At 37.5% G+C, this 9348-nt stretch overlaps 1 long non-coding RNA gene across 1 annotated transcript in view; it reads right to left on the reverse strand.

Annotated features, from left to right (window-relative positions):
- Nucleotides 1-6300, reverse strand: part of LOC129432230 (uncharacterized) — a 30351-nt gene extending 24051 nt beyond the window's left edge. Inside the window, exon 1 of the long non-coding RNA XR_008640024.2 lies at nucleotides 6092-6300. This is a non-coding gene — a long non-coding RNA (uncharacterized lncRNA). The remainder of the gene's footprint in view (nucleotides 1-6091) is intronic.
- Between the last annotated feature and the right edge of the window lie 3048 nt (nucleotides 6301-9348).

Here is a 9348-nt window from a genome sequence, read left to right on the forward strand (position 1 = left end):
TTAAGTTTTATAGCATTTAGGCCAAGAACTGCTCTACAGAGAAGAATTGCTCAGTGTTGGGCATCATTGTATCCCTCTGGAATGACATACTTCATACTGGACAGTATAGGACACCTGCTGCTGAGATTACAAATATTTGTTAACAAATTCTAATGGTTTGTCTTAATTTTTTTTCCTTAAGCAGGTGGTCTAAGATTTTTATGAAACGTTTATATTAGAGTTTCTAAAGTGCGTGTGTGTTTCAATTGAAATAATGTTTGCAACATGAATTGTTATCATACCAGTAGAGCTCCAGAATAAATAAATAGCAATTTTATGTGCGTACGGGTATTTGATTTTGCACTCCGTAAGCACATAAAAACATAGCATGGCATAGCAAAATAATAAGATGCCAATGCTGTCCAGTCTGTAAACTAAGAGGATTTATTATGAGCGGACAGGTAGATGGATGGATGGATAGATGGTAAAAACAATTCAAGGGGCATGTGTGGTCAGGTGTTATCTATGGTGGGGGGATTGTCCTCCAGATAATCTCACACGAGAACAAAATCTAATTGTATTATTAGCATTTTTATTATCAAAGTATACAATTTATTAACTGAAATCTGAGTTATGAAAACAATACATGACATTTTTAATATGTAAAGTCTCTTATGTTCACCAAGACTGCATTTATTTAATCAAAAATAAAGTAAAAAAATTACAACAACTGTGTTCAATCGTAAAATATTTTTGAATGTAATGTATTTTTGAAATAGCAAAGTAAAATTTGCAGCATCATTGCTCGAGTCTTCAGTGTCATATATGAATGCATGGATGTATATATAGATAGATAGATAGATAGATAGCTAGATAGATAGCTAGATAGCTAGATAGATAGCTAGATAGATAGCTAGATAGATAGATAGATAGATAGATAGATAGATAGATAGATAGATAGATAGATAGATAGATAGATAGATAGATAGATAGATAGATAGATAGATAGATAGATAGATAGATAGATAGATAGATAGATAGATAGATCTTTATAAGCAAAATGACCTTAAAAAATAAGTCTAGTTTTAGACAAAAAAAATACAGAATTTAAGTTAATTTATGCTTAAAACAAGCAACAACAAAAAAATCCGCCAATGGGGTGAGAAAAAAATCTTGAAATAAGTTTACTTTTTTTCTTAAATACTTAAAGAAAAAATTTCTCTGTTTAAGCACAAATTCCCTTATATTGTATCTTTTTTTTCTAAAAACTTATTTTGCTCATCAAGAAAAAACATCTTGATTTAAGAATTTTTAGATATTTCTACTGAAAACAGGACAAAAATACTAAGTAAGAAAGTGTATAGACGGTTTCAGCAGTAACAACATAAAGAAGCGGCTGTCGTGGTCCGCGCGTAACTTCCGGTAAACTCCGCTAAGAATAAATAACAAAAAATTTTTTAAACATAGTTTATTTATATAACAAGCAAAAAGACAACACATAGATTACCTAGGAAACCAAACATTTGTTATTTTCGACAAGGCATTTGTTCAAGAGATCAGTTTAGCAACTAGTCAGACCAGTAAAAAAACAAAACCCGAAGTAAACTTCGGATCCAGACGTGTATCACGCCAGCGCACGTGCGTCCGATGAAACAGTCTATAGTAGGGGTTTGAAGTACTTTGCTTGTAGAGAAAATGTATAGAAAAATACCTGCACAACCAAGCATGCTTACAACGTAGTTTGTCATATCAATTTTACTGGTTATTAAGGTTTGTTAATTAATTTCCACCAATCAGCAGGCCCGCTGTAAAGAGTGCTATTTGGTCACAGCCAATGAAATGACTGATCTAATTAAACACAAAAATAATGGTGGAATGGGAACAACAGAAAGAAATATGCACAAAGGTATCACAATCTTTTTATAAAATCTCAAGCTTTACATAAAATGTAATCGATCTGTCAGTATTTCTGGGTTTAAAGCTCTTGTCTTTCCTCTCTGTGGGTTTGTGATGTTGTCTTGAGTGTTTGTCTGAGAGGAGTTTAGTACTGCAAAATTTCATTTAGGTGAAAGCGGACTGGAAAATTGAGTCTTTAAGTCTTTAAGAGAAGTGGCGTATAGCTCAGGGCACTGTAAATATTTGATTTTTAGCCTGTAGCTAATACTAAATAGAGAGTCTTGCGTGAGTATGTGCTTGACCTGAACAAATACAGAAAAGCAAATTCTTCAAGTTATCTTTCCTGCAATTTACATTTCAGTCTCTGCTATGCGTTGAAGGAAAAATTGGCAAGCATCATCCAAAGGAAGCAATTAGCATAATTCAACGTGTGTATTTACTGTTTTTACATGTTTGTAAGCTCATGCTAGCGTATGTATTTTTACAGTTACCGTGTCTGCTTGCATATGTCTGTGTGTGTGCGTACACGTGTACGTGTGACAGCTCGGTGAAATGTGCAGATTTGAAGCGTGGGTGTTTAGAGATTGAGTAAAAACGATGTCACATTAATGATTTAAAGTAGGTAATAGGATGTGATGTGCCTACAGAGCCGCCAGCTAAGCTGAGTTTAAGACACTCCACTAATGTATTCATGAAGAGGGGGGGATTAGAGAGCACTCAAAACTCGTATGCGCATATTACCATTGACAGACAAATGTACTTGCACGACACCTTAACGCGACCGAAACCAAAGCATCTTCATTCTTCATTGCCGAGGCCAACAAGCTGGCATCAACAGATGAAATGTCAAAAAACAGGTAGAAATGTAAATATAAACCTAACTTAGCAAAATCACCAACAATTTAAGTCTTAATCTCTTCATGTACACTATTAAAAAATGAAGATTCTGAAATGGGTTCCTCACAGTCATGCCATAGAAAAAACATTTTCTTAATCAAAGAACCTTTTTTTAACCATACAGCCAAAAAAAGACAAATTCAGGAATTTTAATTTTAAAAGTGTACCCAGCAAGCATTTTTGACGTTTAGACTTTAAAGAGCACCTATTGTCCGTTTCACGTTTTTAAATTTCCTTTGGTGTGTAAGTGTGTATTAGTACATGTTAACGATATGCAAAAGGTACAAACCGCAAAGTAAATGATAACGCTGGTTATCGTCTCCAACTTAAATCTCTTTTCTTGGAATACAACAAACACACGGATTGTAGGCAACAGTTTACTTCCTGGGATTGGTGACGTAGACAAGACCGACGACATCATTATAATTCCTCCCGCTGCAGACTCAGCCTGTAAGTATACTCCTATTAGCAAACGAATCTTTCAAACATGGTAAGGAGCGTCATGTTTCCGGCTAACGTCAAAGGTATTCAAGCCAATCACAACGTACAGATTAGCTGGCCAATCAGAGACACTTTTCAAGTCCGTGCATTTAAGGAAGATTGTGAAATCTGGAGCTAAAAAAATTACGGTATGTGGAAAATAATGTGTTTTTTAACCATAAACCACGCGAACACATTGTATTACACCAAATACCCAAAATAACATTGTTTTTAGGCAATGAAATAGGTGCTCTTTAAAAAAACATCTAATAGACGTCCACAAACAGCCCAGACGTCTAGGAAAGTGGTGGCCGGTGCCTTCTTTTTTCGAGGGCGCTCGATGCGAAGTTCATCACAACATGTATATAGCCTGTCATGTGTGTGGTTATTTTTTCAAAATATGTGTCCTGCGCTTCGAGAGATCGTGTGTGCATCACGTGTCTTGTCAAAATAAGTGCCTGCTGCAGACGCGTCTAAAGTGTTTATGATAAAAGAGACGCTCGCGTTTGCCAGATACTCGCATAATCTCATGCGAAATCAGAGTTTACTGTGAAGTAAGTGTCTTGTGTGTATTTTGTGAACGCGAGCGTCTCTTTTATCATAAACAGTTTTGGCGCGTGTGCAGCAGTCACTTATTTTGACAAAACGCGTGATGCACATGGTTCACATGACGCAACAAACACACATTTTGAAAACGCAAACAACACACATGACACTCCGAACACTTATTTTGAATTTGCGCCCCTCGGATGAGCAGTCACAAGCCACCACTGGTCTAGGATAAAAGTTTTAAATAGTTTTACAGTACATTTTACGATCTAATAGCTGCATGGCACGTCAACTTCCCGCTAGAGATTCATGTCGGCTAACTATCCTATTCTTAACTACCTTTTAAATTTTCCCTTCAAAGGAGGAATGTATGACAATATTTTGGCGTTTTTTCGGATACCTCCGTGTGAATCTTGTGGCCATTTGAATACGGTTTGTGTGGTCTGGTGAAACACAGCTGTAGCTGATTGGTTCTGCTGTTAAGCTTCAGTTTTAGCAGTAGGTGAGAGACAGGCATGGGATTGAGAGGAACACTACAGCCGTAGGGTCCTCCAGTCATCTCCGACACACGTTTCCCCTTACAGACGACACATTTGTTCAAATTCAGTGAGTTCATCAACAACTGGCCTACTCCACCCCCTTTCTATTTACTCGCATTCACATGAAATCTTTTCTGCGTCCTTCAATGTCTGCCTTACGTCTTACTATTATGTGTATTTGCCAGTTCTTGTGTCATTTTCACTCAGACGGCACGCCCACACAGTTCACTTGCTGACCGTCTGATGCACGTTGAATAAAACAGTGCTGAAAAAAAAAGTTCGGATCCGATTTACTGGCTTCACAAAACTTTTAGGAGTTGTGGCAAAAAGTTGTTTTTAATCGGTCTCCATTTACAGCAGGCTAATTAAATAAAAAAAGAGCGACCAGAACAATTCTATTATTTTTGTGTTACAACAAGGGTGATAAATATTTTTGGGGCGAACTATTCTTTCGATGTCCATCTTAGCCGGGAACATTAACAAGGTTGGAATTCACAGTCGCCTCTAGAGTGCTATGTAGAAGTGCAGACTCGCTTTAAATGACACATTTGTTTATTCCGATGGGTGGCCGACTGCACCCCCTCCTTCGTGCGTTATCATGCAGCGATGCTCCCGTAAGCTTTTAGAGATTTGTTTATTTGTGTTACGGCTCGTTTTGCAGCTTGCGAGTGACCCCACCCAGTTTTCACAAGAGCTCCTGACAGCAGGCCTGCTTAGCAGCTCCCCTCTCAATTAACATACCATTAGCATAATATTAGCATGTGTGGATTCGGGTGTTAATGGCTGGAGAAAAATGTTTCAAAAATCAATTTGATAAATTACAAATGGAGGCCAGCGGGTGCAAGCGGTCTCTTCACGAGCCGTTTAGTCAAGCTGCTCGACGGATGAAGCACAAACACGGTAAAACTGTCGGTACAAAATGTTAAGTGCTACACGCAAAACTTTTTAAATTGACAAAAGTGGTATTTTGATTATAATTGTGGTGATAATGAACAAAATCGCGCAGCATAACACTGTATTTATCTCAACTATAATCTTGTGTTGCCAAAACTTTTTGACATGTGGCATAAAGTGTGGTTCACATTAAATAGCAGTCTGGCCGATTGGTGGGAAAGGCCGTGTGATTGACACATGCTGCGACAAATCACGATAACTTGTTTCGAAAAACTACATTCGAAAGTTACAGCAAAATAGCATAAAGTGTATATACTAAGTTATTTTCAACCCAGCATTTGGGTCAAAAAGGACAAACCCTTTGGTTAAATAAGTGGTTCTCAAACTGGGGGCCGGGCCCAGGTGCGTCATGCATCATTTTTTTTAAGTGGGCACAGTTGCCAGCTAACAGAAATTTGTGCATACACAGACATTAAAATACATTTAATAGTCTTTTAATGGCACTCCCACTTACATTCTAATCTGCCTTCATGTAAAACCCACCAGAATAAATGTGTTAACTAACTTTCATATCAAATACATCAATTAATTAAATCAGAATTGGCATCATATTTACATCTGAAATGGCATTTCTTGTTTATTTACGTTCTGTTTAATGACTGACTTAATGCATTTGCCTGCGAAATGCTATAAAATCAATGTAATTTTAAACACATAAAGTGTATAAACACATACATAAGCAATATTCACATGATTGATTTTAATGTTCAAATTATATGATTTTATGATGTATGATTTAAATTTTTTATATATAAAATTATTAGAGGAACGCATTTTCGCGCTAAATTTTAACTTACCTCATGTGATCATGTGATTCCGTCTCCCCGTGAACTCTGGCGTTGTACCAAGATGAATCTGGAAATCTACTTCAACGTTGAGACTGGCACATTTAAACCATACATTTTCTACACAGCGGAGGTTAACTGCAAATAACTTTACTGGGGTTTGGAAATGTTATGAGCGTTTCTGACGACGGTTTAATTTTTCAAATAACAAGCAGGGAACCCGCGACTGTGCTGAGTGCGCTCAGATGCTGATGACGTCTGCGACTGCGTTGTTGCGTCTGCAGCGGCTGCAGCACCCTGCAGCGTGTACCGCCTAAATAAAGTAACATGTAAGACGATTAAAACCTTTTCAAACGACGAAAATCTTTAAAAAGTGACAAAGATGCAGCACAGAATTGATAATATTGTGCATATTAAACAGATAAAAAGACAACCCTTACGAAAATTAACCATGGTTTTATTGTGGTAAAAGTGTAGTAAAGTGTGATGGTTTTTTAGTTTATTGATTACTACCAGCAAAACTATGGTTTTACTACACTAACCATGGTTTAACTATGATTTTTGAAAACCATGGTTGTCAAAACCATGGTAATTTTGTGGTTACTGTGGTTTTACAACAGTAACCATGGTTTTTTTGTTTTAAAACCATTTTAGTCAGGGAAATAACAGATAATGAAAGCTTCTTTGATTGGAGGCAAAATCCATTTGTGACAGGCACGTGCAGAGGGGGGGGGGCGGCGGGTGCCCAAGCACTTACCCCTTTACCCCCGGATGACCAAATTAAGTGCCCTTTTTGTCAAGGCATTTTTTTGTAATTAAATGCCCTTTTGTGAAGGCCTGCCCAATCTAACTATTAGTAAAATTAATAAAAAAATAATTTAGACGCAAATAAAATTAGTCACATGATGACGTATTGATCTTTCATTGGACAATCTCTTTAGGGACGATCACTAGCTAGCTCACAGCGCTAGCAGCGCCCACACGTGCACGACACGGTGCGCACAGTAGAGGGAGGAATCGAGGATCCCCTCCAGCCGGCATTGAACCGAAGCGATGCTTGTTATATTGTTATTATTTTACAAGAACAACGTGAGGAGAGCATGCACAGCTTTTGTTTATTGCTGTCTGTGTGTATTAACATCTCTAGAACGTTAGATGCAAACAGGGCTCTCAAGTCTCACGCATTCGGCGGGTTTCAGCCAGTTACTCGCCACACCTTGCATTTCTCACGCTGAAAAGAAAACATTCTTCCCATATAAAAACAATGGATGAAGCAAAGGCAGGGACGTTCTCTGCCGGGAGTTCATACAGGTAGCTGTCTCGAGTTTTTAGGTGTGCTCAACTTCACGCAGCAATGCAAGAACCGAAACGCACATGACATCAAAGTACCGCGAGAAATATTCGGGAAATCATACGGAGGAGTTTGATTTCAAATTGCTCTCGAGCTGTTCTAATGTCATCCACCTGTCACGCGGAGGTTGTTGGAAGAGCAAGATCCGATGAATACGGTAAAAAACTCGTTTAATTTTTGTATCATATTGAATTTACGATTCCTGGACTCGCCTTTGATAAAAGACAATGTGAGCTGATGTTGGGTAATATAGCCATACTCGTGCTAAATTATTAACTCAGTCAAAAACTCTCCAGCTTTGCAACCAGTTTTAGTTTAGTTACCTGAAAATAAAGAAAGTACTAGAGGCTTCATGAAATGAATGAAAGGAGAGATGAATGTCATTATTTTATTGCCCTGTCATCAAGGCATCAAAGTGTGCAAAAACACAACACAAACACGATTCAAAACTAAAATATGTAGGTTACTCTCTTTGTATACAAATTTCGAACAGGATTAGAATAGAATTATATTTTAAATATGACAACAAAAACACAAGCCTGTAAACGTAATAATATATGTCACAATGCAATAATATCATATAATTTTAAAACTGCATACTGTTGACATACACAAACACAAAATGAAATGCACTGTAAGTCGTTTTGGATAAAGGTGGCTGGCTGCCAAATGCATAAATATATAGATATAAAACTCAGTCTATATAGATTTTTTTGTCTCACTCTATTTGCAAGGAAAATAAAGAAAAACGTTAGACTTAAAATCATCTTTCTATTCTGTATTACTTTATTATTTGTTTCAGTTGTGTGCTTGCGTATAAGCGAGCAAAATGCCCTTTTTATTCTTTGAGCACCTGCCCCTCCAATTGCCTCTGCACGGCCCTGATTTGTGATATGGTGCCAGGCCCCAGTTTTATGACATTTTATAAAAAATACATTAATTTATTATAGATTCTGTGTAATTAAACTTTAGAAAAATAAGACTACTACGCAACAGCACTACATTGTATAATTTAAATATGTTATGTTAAATTCAAATTCTAAGTTTGAGATCGTTTCATCAATTTTCTTTGTGGGGACACGCGCCAAAAATTTGAGAACTACTGAGTTAAATTAACTCAAAAATTATTATATTTGACCCAACAATGGGTTAAAAACAACCCAGCATAGATTGAACCTTACGGGTTGGGTTTGCCCTAAAATGATGGGCTGAAAATAACGCAACATTTTTAAGATGTACTTTTCTTCTCTGTGCGAAAATCCCAGTTTTCCTCTCATACCAAAATTCCCCAGAGCCTAATTCCATACGAAAATTCCCTAAATTATACAGTTCACTCCTGAACCTCCTCCGTTCCCCTTGTCTCCAAAGGCCCACTGCTGACCTCTTCAGGATGAGAAACTCCTCTCTTGCCCGAGAGAGACACTTCCTCCCCCTCCCGCTTTGACAATGACGGTGCAGTGGAGCGCATCTTTAATTTGCCCCGGTTGCCGTTTGCTTCGTGCTCGAAGACTTTTGAGGTTTTCTCAGGCAAATATTTGTTTTTGGATTTCCAAAATGAGCGAGACCCCACTGGCATGTTCTGAGGCGGCATTGCTCCTGCCCTCAGCGCAATGACCGCTGTTGCCAACTGTTGACTTTGTAGCTGAATTTTGTTTAATATTCACTTTGCCTCGTGCCCTGTGCCATCTTTTAGCCTTAAAGCATCAATCCCTCTGCTCTAAAAATGGGTCCTTGTTTCTTGTGGTGCGTATCTGTGAAATCCAGGCTAAAGTCTCAATGTATTTTTGAGATTCGTTCGGAGTATTAAAGTTTGATTTCAAAGAAATAAAATTCACAAATGAACATTGCATATCTTAGATTCATTGTATCGTGTCAAGTATTGTGTGGCATTATAACCAATTTATTTAAAGTTGGAGTA

The sequence above is a fragment of the Misgurnus anguillicaudatus genome, chromosome 1 (assembly GCF_027580225.2).
Source record: "Misgurnus anguillicaudatus chromosome 1, ASM2758022v2, whole genome shotgun sequence".
In the NCBI taxonomy this organism is placed as follows: domain Eukaryota; kingdom Metazoa; phylum Chordata; class Actinopteri; order Cypriniformes; family Cobitidae; genus Misgurnus; species Misgurnus anguillicaudatus.